At 40.9% G+C, this 20,465-nt stretch overlaps 1 protein-coding gene across 2 annotated transcripts in view; it reads right to left on the minus strand.

Moving 5' to 3' along the window:
* The window catches only part of Nmnat (nicotinamide mononucleotide adenylyltransferase), a 534,591-nt gene that overhangs the window by 19,660 nt on the left and 494,466 nt on the right, over positions 1–20,465 (minus strand). The gene's annotated exons all lie outside the window — the stretch shown is intronic.

Raw genomic sequence — 20,465 nt, forward strand, 5'->3', positions numbered from 1 at the left:
CTTTGTTGACTTAGTAAAGTCATAATCTTGTTGGTTTACTTTATCTTAGGTATAATGTCCGAGATAGTTTCCCTGTACAGTAAAATACTTAGGTCTGAAAGGAGTCTCAAGGGTTGCCCATGAAGGGGGGTGCTGCCCATATGTAATTTTTCCCATAAGTTTATGTATTCAGAGTACGTGAATTCCAAGTACGCGACATCCTCTGCCGCCCATATACTCGTGTACTATGAGTGCCTACTGTATATGTATATATGTATGTAGGTATATATATATATATATATATCTATCTATATATATATATATATATATATATATATATCTATTGCCAGACGCCTCAATCCCGTTTGCGGTGGCCACAAACAAATCGCCTCCAAGTCGCCCTGTCCCCCGCCATTTCACTCCCCTGCTCCCAACTCACACCCCCCTCTCTCATATACCTCTCCACCCCATCTCTCCATCTCATCCTCGGCCTCCCCCTCCCTCTTTCCCCTCCACCTCACTCACATACACTCTCTTCGTCAGTCTTTCACCCTCCATCCTCTCCACAAGGCCAAACCACCTCAGTGTGTTCCTCATAACGCTTCCTATCACATCCACATCAACACCACAACGCTCCTTTATATCCTCATTCGTCAGCCTGTCTCTCCATGTGACTCCACAGGCTCCTCTTAAATAACTCATTTCCACGGCTCTCACTCTTGACTTGTGTCCTTCCAACAACGTCCAAGCTTCACTTCCGTACGTTAGAGTTGGTATCACAATACTGTCATGTAGTAACTTTTTCACTTCCATGCTCACTTCCCTGTTTCTTATCACTGCTTTCAAAGAACCAGCAACCTTTCTTCCCTGCTGTACCATTTCAAGCACTTCACCCTCCAAACCTCCATCCTTACTCATCACACTACCCAAGTACTTAAACGTACTCACATTTTCCAATTCCTCACCATCCAACCTCGCTGTACATTCACTGACTTCACCTCTCTCAAAGACCATCACTTTACTCTTCCCTACATTCACCTTTAGATTCCGTTTCTTACACACTCTCCCAAACTCATCCACCAAGCCTTGCAGCTCCCCTTCGTCTTCACTCAACAACACAGTATCATCTGCAAACAACAGTACAGGGAGTTTCCAAACACTATCCTCTCTCACCAGGGCCACTCCAACATCCACTACTCTACCTTGTACCTCTTTTATTACCCCATCCATGTACAGATTGAACAACCATGGAGACATGACACATCCCTGTTTCAATCCAACTTTCAAAGAGAAAAATTCACTTAGTTCACCATCCACACGCACTGCAGCCTTCACACCATCGTACATACTCTTCACAGCATTCAACAACTTCCCATCTACTCCATATATTCTTAACACTTTCCACAATCCTAGTCTATCCACCCTGTCATATGCTTTCTCCAAATCCATGAAAGCCGCATACAACTTCTTTCCCTTCTCTAGAAACTTTTCCACTAAAGATCTGAGAATGAATATATATATATATATTTTAAATAACAGAACGGAGGAAGGAAAAACAAATGGGTAAAAAAAATAATCCATACACCAGATTACTGGTGTCCTCTGTTCATAAAATATTTGTAACAGTTAGACTTGAACAGTTGTGGGTTGAAATTTGGAGGAAAACAACTCTGGGGAAGCGAGTTCCAGAGAGATGCAGTTCGGGGAATGAAAGAATTCTGATAGGCAGACGTTCTGCAATATGGGTGAGTGACATTCCAGTCATGAGTGCTACCAGATGCCCGTGTAGCACGAGGGAAGGCATGGAGAGGTGGCACCATGGATGCAACTTCGTCTGAGCATTTGCCAAAAAAATATCTGTAAAATAATGTAAGGGAAGCAACATTCCTTCTTACTTGCAGGGGAGGTAGTTTATATGTAATGGCAGGGTTGTTAATGATTCTAACAGCTTTATTCTGAATTTTGTCTAGTTGTCTTAATGCAACCTCTCCACAACCATTCCACAAGGGTGAGCAATATTCAAGCTGAGAGCGCACATGACTCTTATAAATTATAGCCAACTGCTCATCGGCGAAGAAGTTACGGACTCTGTACAATAATCCAAGTTTCTTTGAGGCGGTTTTAGCAAGTGATCTGACATGAGAGGTCCAGCTGAGGGCACTGTTAAGTGAGACACCAAGAATTTCAATACTTTTGGAGATGGGAATATTAGTAGCACTGAAGGTAATGTACGAATCTGGCAATATCTGTCTATTAGTAAACTGTATATATTTAGTTTTACTAGCATTAAAAGAGACAAGGTTGTTTTGTCCCCATTCAGTGATTGTAGATAGATCTTGATTTATGGAGATGGCTGTACTGAGTTGAGAGGTAGAGATATTAGACTTTGTAAATGGATGTCTGAGTGTGAATGAACTATGTAGTGTTGAGTCATCTGCATATGAGTGAATGGGATTGTGAGTGACAGATAGAAGATCATTAATATGAACCAGATGCATATATATAGGCATTTTGGGGGAGTGCGTCAAAATTACGCAGAAAGCCGCAATTCATGAGGTCTGTGTCCCCTAACCCCCGCGAAATGGGGGATTGCCTGTGTGTGTGTGTGTGTGTGTGTGTGTGTGTGTGTGTGTGTGTGTGTGTGTGTGTGTGTGTGTGTGTGTGTGTGTGTGTGTGTGTGTGTGTGTGTGTATCCTGCGCAATTCAGCAGTCAAGACGTTTGAGCTAAGAGGGCCGTCCAGCGTTTACATTCGTTGTGGTCATCTCCCTTTTGTTTCATTTCATGCATGCAAGAACATTAAAACGCCACTGCTATTGTCAAATAATAATGCAGGTGCACAATGAATGGTGCAATGCGCAGTATTAAGTGGAGCAGTAACTTTTGTGTGTGAAAAACTGAAACTTGAAAATCTTGTCTGACAAGGATGTGGCCCCTAGTGGAAAGCGTGGTGCTACTGAGGGTGCCAAGTGCATGCTGAAAGGGGTAGGGATTTTTGAGACTAAGTTATGTGGTCCATCGCTCCCTTCCTACTCCCATATAATCCATGTTATAAGATATTGTTATGCAATAGGTTTTCACTTAATGTAATCCCACTGTATACCAAGGCATGACTGTATGCAGGCATTTCTTCACTGTTAGTGTACTGTAGAGATGTCTAGAGGTGGGTTGTGGTTTAAGAGAGTCTGGTAATATTTGTGTGGTATGGTTTTATGTGCCTAGAAATGGATGTTGTGTGTCAACATATGGTGCCGTATAGAACTATTTGCCTCTCATACCAAAATAATCCCTAACAGGGATGACTTTAGTTTGAGAATATAAGTGGATATGCAAATACTATCAGTGCAGCCAGTGATGATCTGTAGATGTTATGTATGGTTTGCAAGGTACTGTAGTGGGTGCTGGATAGGATGGAAGCTCATGCTGGGGAAACTGAAGATATTACTGATCTTATATACTGTTTGTAAAGTACAAAGAGTGTTTTTGTTGTCCAACGTCTGTCTATGTAAGTGCCCTGAGAGTGTTTAGTCTGGGGTGCATCGTCTTTTTATGTCTTATGTGTGGTTATTGAAGATGTATCAAGTGCCATATATCACACCAAGGATCTTAGTGGAGCAGGTATGTGGTATAGATAGAGTCAGCATCTAAAGCTCTGTTGCTTTCCCTGTCTCTCTCTCCACTAACTTAGAAAATCAGTGTGGTGAACCTATTACAGCCAACACTTGTGAGGCTGATCTGAGACCAAATGAATTCATCAGTGTCAGCTGCAGCAGATTCACCTCACTGATTTTCAAAAGTGCATGAAGAGAAAAGCAAGAGAGGCAACAGGACTTTTAGTGATGACTGTACAGTTAGGTGTGATGTTAAAAGTGCACCTGTGGCCGTAACTGTCACTGACGATGAATGAGGTTGTGAATTTGGCAACAGCAATTGTCAGCTTGTTGTCTTTGACCCATGCCTAAAGTGTACTGAGGTAATCTTGTAGTGAGCAGGCTGTGTCTGTGATTGGTGTGTAATTGTTGTAATAATATCATCTGCATGTGAGACAATGTTTGTGGGTGGCTGCACTGAGAATATCATGCATATATAGGCTAAACAATGTAGTTGAGAGAACAGAGCCCCGGGGAACCACATTGGGAAAGTTTTGTGTTCGTGATGACCTGCCCTGGACTGTAATCTGTGCTTAGCTGGATGACAGACAAGCCAGCACTGATACTGTTCTTCATGTTTGTGCTGTAGGTTCTGGTGATTAGTCTGCATACTACAAACTCATGAAATCAGCATATCAGCTTTATGGGTAGCAATGGAACCTGAATATGTAATGTTTCTGTAAATTATTCTGGGCTTAAGAATATCATAAAAACAAAAAGGCACCATATAATGAAGACTTTCTGTATATCCTAGTTGGTATGATAATTACACATTTACATAATAACAGACTGACTTTCTTAGAAGAACTTCAGCTGTATAGTTGGCTCTCCATATCCATGAAGGATACTTTGCAGACTTGCCCACGCATGGCAAAAATTCACAAATAATTGACATCCCCTCAAAATGGTCCCTGCAGTCACAGTGCAACCATGAGATTATCTAAAAACCTTTACAGTACTCCATAACATCGTCAGACCTTAGAAACATCAGAATGTACTTGTTTAAGGTGTACAGGTGGGTCCCACTGTATGAATGGGATATGTTAATGGAGGACTGCCCAGATAGTGGAAACATGTATAATGAAGTGAAAAAAAGAAAAGGATCCTGAAACTCGTATAACGGAATATATAATTTATAGGGAAAATAGGGTGAAGTTAACTGACTGCCTGGTTCACCGAATTTGGGTCTAAATTGCCCTCTCTTGTATCATTGGCTACTCATAAAGTGGATGCTCGTACAATGGGACCAACCTGTAACTTGGAATAATTTAAAAAGTTGCATTTGTAACATTTATAAAGGCTTCAGCATCCTTCCATGCACTGACCTTGGTCACTTAATGGCAGCTCTCCATATTGCTTGATCTCTGCAAGCCTCCCTATTCAGCCCTTTACCCCTGAGGTAACACCCTATGACCTCATCCCAGGTCTTTTTAGGTCTGTCTCTCGTAACCTTACCCCAGATGTTCAGATTTTTCACTATCCGCACCCAATTGTCATTCTCCATCCTCTCAACATGCCCAAACCCTCTCAATCTACCCCTCCTCATCACACCACCAATACATTCCAGTCCCATCCATCCAGTCAGCTCTTCAATCATAATCCTAGCCCCTCCAGGCCTTGCATTCATGGAGGAACTACACATCCACATAATCAATGTCATTTCTGTGCTTTTGAGCACACGAATATCCTCTTCCTTTACTGCCAAGGTCTCACTACCATACAGCATCACACTCCTAGCACATGCTGCATACAAAGATCCCTTAGCACAGAGGGAGAGTCCTCTCAGTGTCAGGAGAGGCAACAGCTCCCAGAACTTCCTCCAACTGCTCCTTACCTTAGCCACAGAGCTACCTCCAGCCCCACCTCCAGCATACAACATGTCCCCCATATAACAAAACTCCTTCATACAATCAAGATACTCACCAGCAAAATCAGTCCTTTCATGCCTGACAATTACTACATGCTTTATCCACCACACCGCATATACAAAATCAGCATTATTTTACAGTCTACCTCTAATACCACTACACTGCTTATTCACCCACTTATCAGAAACAGTGCACAAGATGGAGTTACTTCTCACACCCCTGTGGCAAACTGCAAATGGCCATACTCTATGTGCTTTGACAGCAATGCCACCAGCCCTAGATATCACTATATCACTTTTGTTTTATCTGCAATTACACTTAAACCCTTGTGCCACATTGTATCTTTCCATTTCCTAAATCTTTCTTCTGCCACCCTTTCACGCTCTGTGATCAACTCTAAGTCATCATCATGCAACATGTATGGGAGTCCATTTCTAAAGCCACGTGAGAGAGCTTCGAGCACCACGACAAACAATAAGGGGCTCAAGAATGACCTCTGATGCACGACAACATTCACGGAAAACTCGACACTCAAATTTCCCTTCACTTTCACCTGGGTGCAAGCATCCGCATACACAGCCATAACCATTCCAACCAGCCACTTCTCCATCCCAAGCTTTCTCATTGCCCACTTCAACACCCCTGTAGTTACTCTGTCAAAGGCCTTCTAAAAGTCAACAAAAAGAAAGTACAGTTCCCCTTTTTTTCCCATAATTTTCCTTGAAGCTGTCAGACAATGAATACAGCATCAATGGTCCCTTTGCCTGGCATCTCATTAAAATTCACTCATTTCCTTACCATATCTTCTAGGACTCTCTCCATTACCTTCATTATCTGGTATAAAAGTTTTATGCCTCTATAATTTCCTCCTTCCAGGGCATTACCCCTCCCCTTTTATACAGTTACAAATACACTCTTTAACTGGTCATCTGGAACAACACACCAATATATAATCAATTTTATCAAATCAGTAGCTAAACCCATTCCAATATCTCTGGAGGCCTTCAAAATTTCTGCACTCAACCCAGACATACCCACCATCTTCCCAAATTGCATCCCGCCTATTGTGTTGTTCACAGCAGCAGCATCATTCAAAGGCCAAGGACAAAACACTTGACCGCTGATTCCAAACCTTCCCTGTTCCATTTAAACTCCGCATTCAGCAAATGGTTACAATGCTCTCTCCATGTGTCTTTTATATCCTCACTGTTCACCACTACCTTTCCTTAATCACTCTTCACGTACAGCTCACCTAAGATAATGTTTTCCCCTCTTCATCTGATTTGCCTCTTTAAATGCCAAATTTTTCTTTTCAGCAATGTTTAGGTTATCTAGTAAGAGTTTCTGAGACTCAGATTTTGCCCTGTATACCTCCTTTCTAGCCCTATGCTTGGCAGCCACATATTCCTCCTTGTTACCACCCCTTTTCCATTCCCAGAAGAGTCTGTTTCTTCTCCTTAACTGCAGCTTCTGCAACCTCATCCCACCACCAAGTTACCTTATTTATGTCTTGTGGGGGTACCCCTTGTCCATTCACACACTGAGTCAGTACGAGATTGTTCTTGCGAGCTCTGTACTGTTCATTAACACTTCTGTCCACAGCTCTCTGTTCAGCCACCACTTTACTCATCTCACTACAGAAGGCATCCCTTACTGCTTACTTTTTAAATTTCCGTAGTTTCCTCCTAGGCACTTAGGTCCTCTTCTTCATCACCCACTCCTTAAGTACCATGTTACATATCAGTAATTTTGGTTGCTGCACATACTCATCACTCCTATAACTTTATCAAACTCCTCCTGACCAGAAATTACTCAATCTGGCTACTATTTCCCCGAGACTCATGTGTAATCAACCTATTCTCTCATCCTATAATGCATGTTGCACACAGTGATGTTCATTACCTCTCCAAATTTAAGTATCCTCTCCCATTCTGCATTCTTTGTACCATATATATGTGCATACCCCATGTTCCACTTCATATCCTTGACCTGCTTCACCGACATGACCATTTAAGTCTCCATCCAAAAACTACAATCTCATTAACTCCCACACCACTAACCACACATATCAAGTCATCCCAGAATCTATCTTTTTCTACATCATTCAAACCAACCTGTGGCGGATACACCGACATCAATGAAATAATGAGTTTACGAAACAAAATTTCCATTCACTCTCATTACATTCATGACACTTTCCATCCATTTCTCCTCTACCAGCATCATTTCAAAATAAACTTTAAGCAATGTACAAGTATTTTCAGATGATTTTTAACCCAGGATTAAAACAGACACACACACACACACACACACACACACAAAAATAGCGATCCAGCAAATGTATGGAGGGCCAAATGCGATGATCACTTAGGATACTGCATGCATCCTGTGACTTTTTTAACTGTGTGTACAGTGATAATGAGATATTCATGTCAACACAGCCATCAGTCAAGGAAAGAGAAGCTGTAATAACACTGTGCTTGCAATACTGCAGAAACTATTATTTCCTTTAACACTTTCAACAAGATGATGCAATTTGAATTGTACATATATCATGTTTTTGCTATCTCCATATGATTTCTATTAGCTTGGTTTCAAACTGGAAGGATTAGAGGAAGCCTTCATTAATCCCCTCAGCATGAGTAGCTTTCCTAACTTAAATAACATCGCTGAAGAGTAGCTCATTGCTCTTGCAGCCCCAGACCCATCTGAAACATGAACCTGGTGAACAGTTTAATTGTCTTTCTCCTCTACTGCACTATCCTCCTTTCAGGAATAAGGAAGTAGTCGAGGGACATTTGTGTAATCAGGCAACTGAGCCGCCAGACTATATCGATGCCACCACATGAAGGTGTCCCTCTCCAGCACCTCAAAGGGTAGCAATACCAAAATATGAATAACATCACAGTGAAGATGTTAAAAGTCATCAGTGAATACATATGCACTGGATGACAGAGAGGAGGTATCAACCAAAATCAATCCACAAACCAGTGTTTGGCTGAAGCCCTCGTGTGCTCTTATGTAACAAAGAGTGAATCAGGAGGAGTAACTGCTTAACTGACTGATTACAATACTGTATGGTAACTGATCCTGGTTGCCCAATGATAAAAGGTCTATACTATCATATTATAATAACATAATTTAAAAAAAGATAAATACAAACTTCACAAATTAACTTTCACACATAAATATGAGGCATTTGCCATTAAACCACAAACAACAACTATGGATGATGGAGGAATCATAAGAAGGAAGAGCTGGCCCAAGTCCCATTGTATGGGAAATACAGTTATGTACATTTATGGCCTTCTGACAGACGATGTTTTGGGCTATGCAAAACCTATTTTTACCATCTTGGTTGGCCATTTGGCATTTACAAGGAGACTGTCAAAGCAAGAGTTGGGTTAAACCCTTGTTGGTTTCCTCATGTCTATGTACCACATCAAACAGGCACTGAAGAGGAGCCTATATATGATGGTTCTGTGTACCCTGGGTGGAGCAAAGCAGCTGCATCATCCACCTGGAAGCCAAACCTCCTAATATTTTCCCACACCTTGCTGTGGAAAAGGACCCTAATCTAACCCTGGTAAAGCATTGTCTACCATAAGAGGGTGCCAGGTCCTTACATGGTGTAAGTGCTGTACTGTAAATATGGGACAGCCCCACAGAAGCAGTTGCTTACCTGTGGTCAACGGGTTTGCCCAGTCAAAAAGACTGGGATTAAGCAACAACAAGAACAGCTCAGTATTAAAGATCCTAGGTGCAGATCATGCTGCTTCCATTTTTTGACACAGAGGGAACTGTGCACAAAGAATTTCTCCTGGGTGTGCTACTGCTAATGTAGATTTTTACCAGAAATTTTTGAAATACTTGCATGAGTCAGTGAGACACAAATGATGCAAGAAGTGGAATGGTCAGTGGCTGCTTCACAACAATGCACCCAGCCATGCAGCACTTGACACTCAGCAGTTTTGGGGAAATCTGTCTATCTATTGCCAGATGCCTCAATACCATAAGGGGTGGACACAAACATATTGTCTCCATGTTGTCCTGTCCCCTGCCATTTCACTGCCCTCCCCCTAGCTTACACCCCCTTCTCTCATATACCTCTCCACTCCATTCCTCCGTCTCATCCTTGGCCTTCCCCTCCCTCTCCCCCCTTCCACTTCACTCACATAAACTCTCCTCATTGGTCTCTTGCTCTCCATCCTCTCCACATGGCCAAACCACCTCAGTGTCCTTCTACTAACGCTTTCAATCACATCCACATCCACACCACAGTGCTCCTTCACTTCCTCATTTGTCAGTCTGTCTCTCCATGTAACTCCACAGGCACCTCTTAAATAACTAATTTTCACTGCTCTAACTCTTGACTTGTGTCCTTCCACCAAGGTCCAAGCTTCACTTCCATACATTACAGCTGGCATCATAATACTATCATCTAATGACTTTTTTACTTCCATGCCTACTTCCTTAATTTCTTATCACTGCTTTCAAAAAAACAGCAACCTTTCTTCCTTGTTGTACCCTTTCAAGCACTTCATCCTCCAAACTTCCATCCTTACTCATCACAGTGCTTGAATACTTAAATCTATCTATCTATCTATTGCCAGACGCCTCAATTCCGTTTGGGGTGGCCACAAACAAATCGCCTCCAAGTCACCCTGTCCCCCGCCATTTCACTGCCCTCCTTCCAACTCACACCCCCCTCTCCCATATACCTCTCCACCCCATCCCTCCATCTCATCCTCAGCCTCCCCCTCCCTCTTCCCCCCTCTACCTCACTCACATACACTCTCTTCATCAGTCTTTCACCCTCCATCCTCTTCACATGGCCAAACCACCTCAGTGTGTTCCTCATAACACTTCCTATCACATCCACATTCACACCACAATGCTCCTTTATATCCTCATTCGTCAGCCTGTCTCTCCATGTGACTCCACAGGCTCCTCTTAAATAACTCATTTCCACTGCTCTCACTCTTGACTTGTGTCCTTCCAACAACGTCCAAGCTTCACTTCCATACGTTAGAGTTGGTATCACAATACTGTCATGTAGTAACTTTTTCACTTCCATGCTCACTTCCCTGTTTCTTATCACTGCTTTCAAAGAACTAGCAACCTTTCTTCCCTGCTGTACCCTTTCAAGCACTTCACTCTCCAAACCTCCATCCTTACTCATCACACTACCCAAGTACTTAAACGTACTCACATTTTCCAATTCCTCACCATCCAACCTCGCTGTACATTCACTGACTTCACTTCTCTCAAAGACCATCACTTTACTCTTCCCTACATTCACCTTTAGATTCCATTTCTTACACACTCTCCCAAACTCATCCACCAAGCCTTGCAGCTCCCCTTCATCTTCACTCAACAACACAGTATCATCTGCAAACAACAGTACAGGGAGTTTCCAAACACTACCCTCTCTCACCAGGGCCACTCCAACATCCACTACCCTACCTTGTACCTCTTTTATTACCCCATCCATGTACAGATTGAACAACCATGGAGACATGACACATCCCTGTTTCAACCCAACTTTCAAAGAGAAAAATTCACTTAGCTCACCATCCACACACACTGCAGCCTTCGCACCATCGTACATACTCTTCACAGCATTCAACAACTTCCCATCTACTCCATATATTCTTAACACTTTCCACAATCCTTGTCTATCCACCCTGTCATATGCTTTCTCCAAATCCATGAAAGCTGCATACAACTTCTTTCCCTTCTCTAGAAACTTTTCCACTAAAGATCTAAGAATGAATATCCGATCTACACAACCTCTTCCCTTCCTAAAGCCTCCCTGTTCTTCTCCAACTAATTTCTCTGTTCTTTCTCTAACTTTGTCAATAAGTATCCTACCATACACTTTTCCTATTATACTAAGAAGACAAATGCCCCTATGATTACCATACACTTCTTAAATACAATCACATTTTCCATTTCCTCACTCTCTGACCAAATTGTACATTCAGTGACTCCATTTTTCTCAAAGACAGTAACTTTAGTCTTCCCTACATTCACCTTTAGATTCCATTTCTTACAGACTCTCCCAAACTCATCCACTAAGCATTGCAGTTCCCCTTCATCTTTACTTAATGATACAGTGTCATCTGCAAGCAACAGTACAGGAAGTTACCAATCGCTGCCCTCTCTCATAAGGGCCACTCCAACATCCATTACCCTACCTTGTATCTCTTTTATAACCCCATCCATGTACAGATTTAACAACCATGGAGATATGACACTTCCCTGTTTCAATCCAACATTCAGACAGAAAAATTCACTCAGTTCACTATCCACACGCACTGCAGTCTTAGCACCCTCATACATACTCTTTACAGCATTCAGCAACTACCCATTTACTCCACATATTCTTAATATTTTCTACATTCCTTGTCTATCCACTCTGTCATATGCTTTCCCCAAATCCATGAAGGCCACATACAACTTCTAACCTTTCTCCAGAGACGTTTCCACTACAGACCTATGAATGTATATCTAATCTACAGAACCTCTTCCCTTCCCAAAACCTCCCTGTTCTTCTCCAGCTAACTCCTCTGTAACTTCCATAACTCTGTAATAAGTATCCTAACATATACTTTTCCTGTTACACTAAGAAGACAAATGCCCCTATGATTACCACACACTTCTTCTCCTTTTCTATTGTACAGTGGCATAATTATATCTGACTTCCAATCCTCCGGGACTCTACCTTCCTCCCTGGCCAATCTGCACATCTTCCATATCCATTCTACAGTACTTCTACCTACTGTCTCTCCCCCATGCTTCATCATTTCACCACACATTCCCTCAATTCCTGGGGCTCTCCCCATTTTGACTTTCTTCACTGCTTCCACTACTTCCATCCTACTGACCTCTTCCTCCTTTCTCACCTCCCTCCTTCTCCCAGCCATTTATACTCGCATTGCTTTCATTCTCTGTGTTTGACAGATCTTTAAACTGTTCTTTCCACAAATTCTACATTCATTTGATTTAGCAGTTGCAACTACTGGCTGCTCACCAAACTGAAGCTCATATTGAAAAGATATTGTTTGACACAACTGAAGACCTCCAATCTGAAGCAACAAGCAATTTGAAGAGCATCAAGAAAGAAGAGTTCCAGTGATGCTTCTGTCAGTGGCAGGAATCTTAGAACAAGTATGTGGATGCATGATGGGAGTACTTTAAAGGGGATAACTGGAGTATGTGTCAAATGTTCAGCAAACTATTTGCCAACCATTAACAGAACATTCAGACTGCACTTCATATGAGTACAGTACAGTATAATCAAGGACTTACTACTTCTTCTTGGATGACCATGGGGAATAGTACTGGAGTATAATACTCTGGTATCTCTGGCAATTACAGGTCTGCCATTGGTGTGGTGGTGGTGGACGTCACCTCCCAACTCTCAAGAACAGATTCCCTGCCTCATGGTTCCTTCCTAACCTGTTGCATCAGTGAGGGTGGGTGGCTTACTCTCCCACACTAGCTCACTTATTCTCTTCATGCTCAAAAACATGCAACACATAACCATTGTAATGTACATCATCATACATACTTCATACAACTTTTCATTCATCATAAACTTTCTTACACTCTATGCCCTATTTATTCATACAAACACAGACACACACACACACACAGACACAGACACACACACGAACAGCCGGAGAGAGAGGATGTCCCAGGCATCGCTCCTAACCTTGAGCAGTTTCAGGAATTTTGTCTGTCCTGTCTCCTAGGGTCTTTCTTTAAATTTAAAATAATGAAAGTTGGTAGACTACCAAAAATGTAAAGATTTGTTGGCAATAGTATACATGAATGTTTGTGGCTTATTCGGTAACAGCTGTTTGGGTACTTTACCGGTATGTTAAACATGGCCGAAAATGTAAACAATGAGGGAATGGAATTTCAAGGATTTGATGCTAATACTAATGTCATGGACCTGGTGAAAACATTAATTATGAGGACTAGTGAACTCGAAAAAAAAGTAGAGAATCTAGTGATAAAGGATGTGTCAGGAAATATGGAAACCACCATACAGAGTCTAATCCAGTCCAACGAAACAGCCAAAGAAGAAATTAAGAATTTGAAGAGGGAAAATGTTGAACTGAGGAGGAAACTTGAAGAGAGTACTAATAAAATGGAGAAGGTGAGTAATGTACTAGAAGAACACAAGGCAAAGTGGGCACACGTAGAAGAAGAACAGAAAGAAGTGGTCAGCTTAAGAGAGATCATCCAGGAAGAAAGGGAAATGAACAAGAAAGAAATGGAAGAAAATGTAGTGAAAATACTGAAGAAAAAGAAGAAAATAGTGAGAGAAACTGTAGAAAGGAATAGATGTGTGGTAGTATTTGGAAACAGGGAAGAGGAAGAAAAGGTTAGGTTTGCAAGACTCGAGAGAGACACGAACATGGAGAAAGGAATATTAGGCAAGATTGACCCCGAAGGAGACAAGTGGGTAAAAGAAATTGAGGAAGTAAGGAGGATAGGGCCTTATAAGAAAGGGGAAACAAGACCAATGAGAGTCAAGTTTACATCAGAAAGTGTAATAAATGAGATACTTAAAGTGACCTGGAAATTAAGCAAAGAGGCGGGGATGGAAAATATTATAATAAGAAAAGATCTGAATGAAGAAGAAAGAGAAGTTTTAAAATCATTAAAGGAAGAAGTAAAGGAAAAAAATGATAAGAGGACAGAGGAAGAACGTAATACTTTTTTTTGGAGAGTATTGGATGTGAAAGTAAGGAAATGGTATTTAAGGAAATAGAAGTGAAGGAAACTAGGGGGGATGGTTGTGAAAGATCAGAAGTTGAGGAAGTGGTACGGACAGAAAGTAGGAGAGAAGAGGGTATTAATAATGTCAAAAATAATTTGAAGGTGATATATACTAATGTTGATGGTTTCATATCGACAAGGATCGAAATTAATGATTTCTTGAGAGAACATGAACCTGATGTCATGTGCTTTGTAGAGACCAAATTAAGAGAAGATACTGATGTTCATTTGGGAGATGATAAATACAAACTGTGGAGAAAAGACAGAAAAGAAAAAAAGGGAGGAGGAGTGATGATAGCAGTGAAGAACAACATAAATGTAGATACTGTGGAAATGGGAGAAGGCAGGTCTGAAGTGATATATATGAAATTAGAAACTGGAGAGAATGTTAAGAGAGATATGGCGGTAGTGTATGTTCCCCCAAAGACGAGAGCATGGAAGGATGACGAATACCATGAGATGTTGTCGGATATGGCTAGCTACTTGCAAAAAATAATTGAGAAAAGCAATAATATAATTTTGGTGGGTGACTTTAATTGTAAAGAGGTGAACTGGGAGGAATGGTACTCGGGAGGCGGCGAGGATTCGTGGGGTACTATGTTATTAAATACACTATAATAATGAATAATGTGATGACGCAGTGGGTCAAAGAAGAGACACGGTTTCGAGGTGAGGACACACCAGCAAGGTTAGATTTACTGTTCACCAAAGAACCCGATGTAATAGAATCATTGGAATATCTCTGTCCTTTGGGAAAAAGTGATCACGTGGTCATTGAGTTCCAGATGTTAATAGGAAACGTCGAGCCAAGAGACGAGCTTCATAGACAGGGAAGATACAACTTTGGCAAAGCAAATTTTACAGGATTGAGAAACTTTTTTGAAAATGCGGATTGGAGAAAATTCAGAGAAACAAGAGAGATACAGAGGAAGTGGGATATCTTTCTAGACCTCTATAATTTGGGAGTGGAAAAATTTGTACCAAGAGTAAGAGGGAAAGAAAACAGGAAAAAGGAGTGGTTTAACAGAAGGTGTATGATAGCCAAAAAAGAGAGAGATAAGGCGTGGAACAATTGGAGAAAGAGAGGTAACGACAGAACAAAGGAAGAATATAAAAGAACAAGAAACGAATACACAAGAATACGTAGGGAAGAAGAAAGGAATTTTGAAAAAGGTATAATTGACAAATGCAAGGATGAACCCAAACTGTTTTATAGATTTGTTAATGGGAAACTGAAACAAAAGGAAGGAATCACCAAGCTGAAAGTAGATGGAGAGGTCTTTAAGGATGCGGCAATGCAAGCAGAAATAATGAACAAACGTTTCCAGTCAGTTTTCACTAAAGAAAAGGAGCTTGTGGAAGGGGAGGGAGTGATTAGAAATGTTCCAGTGATGAAAGATATAAAAGTGGAGGTGCAGGAAGTGTATAAATTACTGGAAACTCAAGATGTAAGGAAAGCCCCAGGACCTGATGGAATTTCTAATTGGGTACTGAAGGAATGCAGAGAACAACTGGCGGATAAAATTCACAGCTTAATTGTATGCTCACTGGAAGAGGGGAAAGTGCCAAAAGAATGGAAGAGGGCAAATGTGGTACCAATTTACAAGGGAGGAAACAGGGAAGAACCCCTGAATTATAGACCAGTGTCTCTAACCAGCATGGTCGCAAAATTGTGTGAGAGAATCCTGAAAGACAGATGGATAAAATATCTGCAAGAGATGAATATTTTGGCTGAATGTCAGTTTGGATTCAGAAGTGGAAGGTCATGTGTTTCAAACTTGTTGAGCTTTTACTCAAGAGCGATTGATGTGGTACAGGAGAGAGATGGTTGGGTGGATTGTGTGTACTTAGACTTAGAGAAGGCCTTTGACAAGGTACCTCATAAGAGACTAATGTGGAAACTAGAACATATAGGAGGACTAAAGGGGAAACTTCTGGAATGGATGAGAGACTTTTTGAGAGACAGACAAATGAGGACAGTAATAAAGGAAAAGATGTCTGGATGGAGGGAAGTAACAAGTGGAGTCCCTCAAGGCTCAGTGTTGGCGCCAGTAATGTTCCTGATTTACGTAAATGATATGGTAGATGGAGTGAACAGTTATGCAAGTCTGTTTGCTGATGATGTAAAGATCTTGAGGAAGATAGAGGTTGAGGAGGATTGTAAAATACTGCAGGAGGATTTGGATAGGATACACAATTGGAGCCGGACGTGGGAAATGAAATTTAATGTAAAGAAATGTAAAATATTGGAAATGGGTAAAAGTACCAGGAGACCATCACTGAATTATTTTTTGGGTAATGAATTAATCACAAAAAGGAGAGAAGAGAAAGATTTGGGAGTGCTGGTCCAAGATAGTTTGTCACCAGAAAAGCACATTAACAAGATAGTTGGAGAGACTTATAAGCTCTTGACTAACATAAGAGTAGCATTTCATTATATGGATGAGGAAATGATGAAAAAATTGATAGTGGCCATGATCCGCCCCAGGTTAGAATATGCAGCGGTAGTGTGGTCCCCACACAAAAAGAAAGATATAAACAAGATTGAGAGAATACAAAGAACAGCAACCAAGATGGTCCCCAGTCTGACAGACCTGTCATACAGAGAGAGGCTGGAAAAACTGGATTTGCCTTCGTTAGAGGAAAGGAGAAAGAGGGGAGACATGATTGCGGTGTTCAGGACCATGGTGGGAGTAGATAAAATTGACAAAGAAGATCTGTTTGTATGGGATAAGAGAGCAACAAGAGGACATGGAATGAAATTGAAAAAGTCAAGCTGCTTGAAGGATATCAAGAAATATAGCTTTCCTTACAGAAGTATAGACTTATGGAATAGCCTGGACAAAGAGATCGTCCAGTCTAAAAACTTAAACGAGTTTAAAGTTAAATTCGACTTATTGAGAAACAGCGACGGAAACCCACGAGCATAGTACATTCCGTGTATATCACAATTAGGTATATTCTTAAATATTTGGAACGACTTAGACAAAGAGGTGGTGCATGAGAAAAACATTCATGTGTGTAAAGGTAGACTTGATAAATGTGGATATGGAGACAGGATAACACGAGCATTGCTCAATTCCTGTATACTACAAATAGGTAAATACACAGACACAGACACACACACATACACACACACACACACAGGACGTTGTTAGTGGTGGGGCTCCACAATGATCGTGGGGAAATAACACTTAACCAGCAGTGAAAAGGGGGCCTGCCTATTGCGATAATGTGAATTGCCTGGGTGAATGGTGGTCCTGTCTGAACTGTGTGAAAATATGCTGGAGAATTTGGTCAAATAAAAATAAAACACAGACGTGGTTTTAAATTTTTTTGCAGCTGCAGCATGGCAAAGGGAAGTAGTCCATTGTTTACATCCAGTGCAGGTGAGGTCACAGGATTCTCCAATGAAGGACAGAACAAGGGAATTATTAAACTGAACCAAACAGGAGCAGCAGGAGTGGAGAAAATGGCTGAAAGGAATGCCCAAGTATGAGCAGTAATTAGGGAATTACAGGAATGGATCTAAGAGTAGGAGAGGGAGATAAAGGAGTTGAAAAATGAGTTAGAGAGCATCTGCTCACTAAGTGCTGACAAGGAGAGAAAGGTGTCAGGATTAAAAGCAAGCAATGAATCGGCCACAAGTGAAATAAAAACAGCTTAAACAGGAAAATAAGAGGCTGGAGGGGGAAAGGGACAAGATGAAATGTAAACTTGATGAGCATGAATCAAAACTTAGGATGCACAATGAACATATCAAGGAAATCAAAGAAGAACACAAGGGATATCAGAAAATTCAAGAGAAAGAAAAAATAAGTCTTAGGGAGATTTTAAAGCAACAGAGAAAGGAAAACCAGGAAAAGGTGGTGAAGAAAGTGGTTAAGGTACTAAAAAGTAGCGAATCTCTGGTCAGGGATGTAAAAAAAGTGTGATAATTTCAGGACTGAAAGAAAAACCTGTCAATAAGATCAGAAAGGGAAAGAGAAGAACTGGGAAGGGCTAGAGATAGTATCAATAGTCATGGAGGGTGACAAGAAAACTCATGAAGAGACTGAAGCGGTGTTTTGGCTGGGAAGATACAAGGAGAGAGGGGAATGCCCACTAAAATTTATTTTCGGTCAGAGGTCATGGTAAATGAAATTATTACCAAGACATGAAAACTAGCAGACAAAGAGGGGTTAAAGAATGTTTGGATAAAGAGAGATGCAAATGAGGATGAAAAAGCTAAAATAAAGGAGCCAGTAAAGGATGCAAAGGCAAAAAACGAACAGAAAACGGAGGAAGAGAAGGCTGTGCTCTACTGAATAGTTACAGATCAGAAAATGAGGAAGTGGTACTGACAGACAGAGTGAGAGAAGAGGGAATTAAAAACAGCGGAAAAAGTTTGAAAGTGGCATATACTAATGTTGATGGCATAATGTAAGCAAGGTTAGAAATCAACGATTTCTTGAGGGTACATGAACCAGATATTATGTGCTTTGTAGAGACCAAGTTAAGAGAGGATATTGATATCCATATGGGAGATGGTAAATACAAACTGTGGAGACGAGACAGAAAAGAAAAAATTGGAGAAGAAGTGATGATAGTAGTGAAGAACAACATAAATGTGGATACTGTGGAACTGGAAAAGAACAGGGCTGAAGTGATAAATATGAAATTAGAAACTGGAATGAATAACAAGAGAGACATGGCAGTAGTATATGTTTCCCCTAAGACAAGGGCATAATGACAATGAATAGCAGATGTTGACAGACATGGTTAGATATCTACAGAAAAGCAACAACATAATTCTGATGGGTGATATTAATTGTAAAGAGGGGAACTGGGAGGAATGGGGATCAGGAGGCAGTGAAGATTCACACTATATTATTAAATATAGCAATGAATAATGTATTGACCCAGTGGGTCAAATATGAGACAAGATTCAGAGGTGATGACATACCAGCAAGACTAGATTTACTGCTAACCAAAGAACCTGACATAACTGAATCTTTGAAATATCTGTGTCCTATAGGAAAAAGTGATCATGTGGTCACTGAGTTCCAAATGATAAAAGGGAACGTGGTGTCAAGAGATGAGCTTTATAGGCTGGGAAGATACAAATTTGGGAAAGCAAACATTACGGGATTGAGGAAATTTTTCAAAAATAAGGATTGGAGAAAATTCAGAGAAACAAGAGAGATACAGAGGAAGTGGGATGACTTTCTAGATTTGAAAAATATGTACCAGGAGTAAGTGGGAAAGAAAACAGGAAAAAGGATTGGTTTAACAGAAGATATATGACGGCAAAAAAAGAGACACATTGCAAGGAACAACTGGAGAAAGAGAGGTAATAATAGAACATAGGAAGAATATAGAAGAACTAGAAATGAATATACCAGAATATGTAGAGAGGAAGAAAGGAACTTTGAAAAAAAAAAAAGGTATAATTGACAAATATAAGGAAGAACCCAAATTGTAGATTTGTCAATGGCAAACTGAAACAAAAAGAAGGAATCACCAAACTGAAAGTAGAAGGAGAGGTCTATAAAGATGCGGCAATGCAAGCTGAAATAATGAACAAATGTTTCCAATTGGTTTTCACTAAAGAAAGGGATTTTGTGGAGGGGAAGGGAGTGACTAGAAATATAGTGATAAAAGATATAAGACTGGAAGTGCAGGAGGTGTATAAATTCCAGGAAACTCAAGATGTAAGGAAAGCCCAAGGACTGGATGAAATCTCTAATTGGGTACTGAAGGAATGCAGAGAACAATTGGCGGATAAGATTCAAGGCTTAATTGTGTGTTCTCTGGAAGAAGGGAAAGTGTCTCAGGAATGGAAGAAGGCCAATGTGGTACCAATTTATAAGGAAGGAAACAAGGAAGAAACCCAGAATTATAGACCATTGTCCCTGACCAGCATGGTTGCAAAACTATGTGAGAGAATCCTGAAAGACAGATGGATAAAATATCTGGAGGAGATGAGCATTTTGGCTGAAAGTCAGTTTGGATTCAGAAGTGGAAGGTCATGTGTTTTCAACTTGTTGAGCTTTTACTCGAGAGAGACTGACATGATACAGGAGAGAGATGGTTGGGTGGATTGTGTGTATTTAGATTTGGAGAAAGCCTTTGACAAGGTACCCCACAAGTGACTAATGTGGAAATTAGAGCACACAGGAGGACTGAAGGGAA

Source organism: Coenobita brevimanus, chromosome 85 (genome assembly GCF_032717465.1).
Source record: "Coenobita brevimanus isolate Jiangsu-jjx chromosome 85, ASM3271746v2, whole genome shotgun sequence".
NCBI classification, from domain to species: Eukaryota; Metazoa; Arthropoda; class Malacostraca; order Decapoda; family Coenobitidae; genus Coenobita; species Coenobita brevimanus.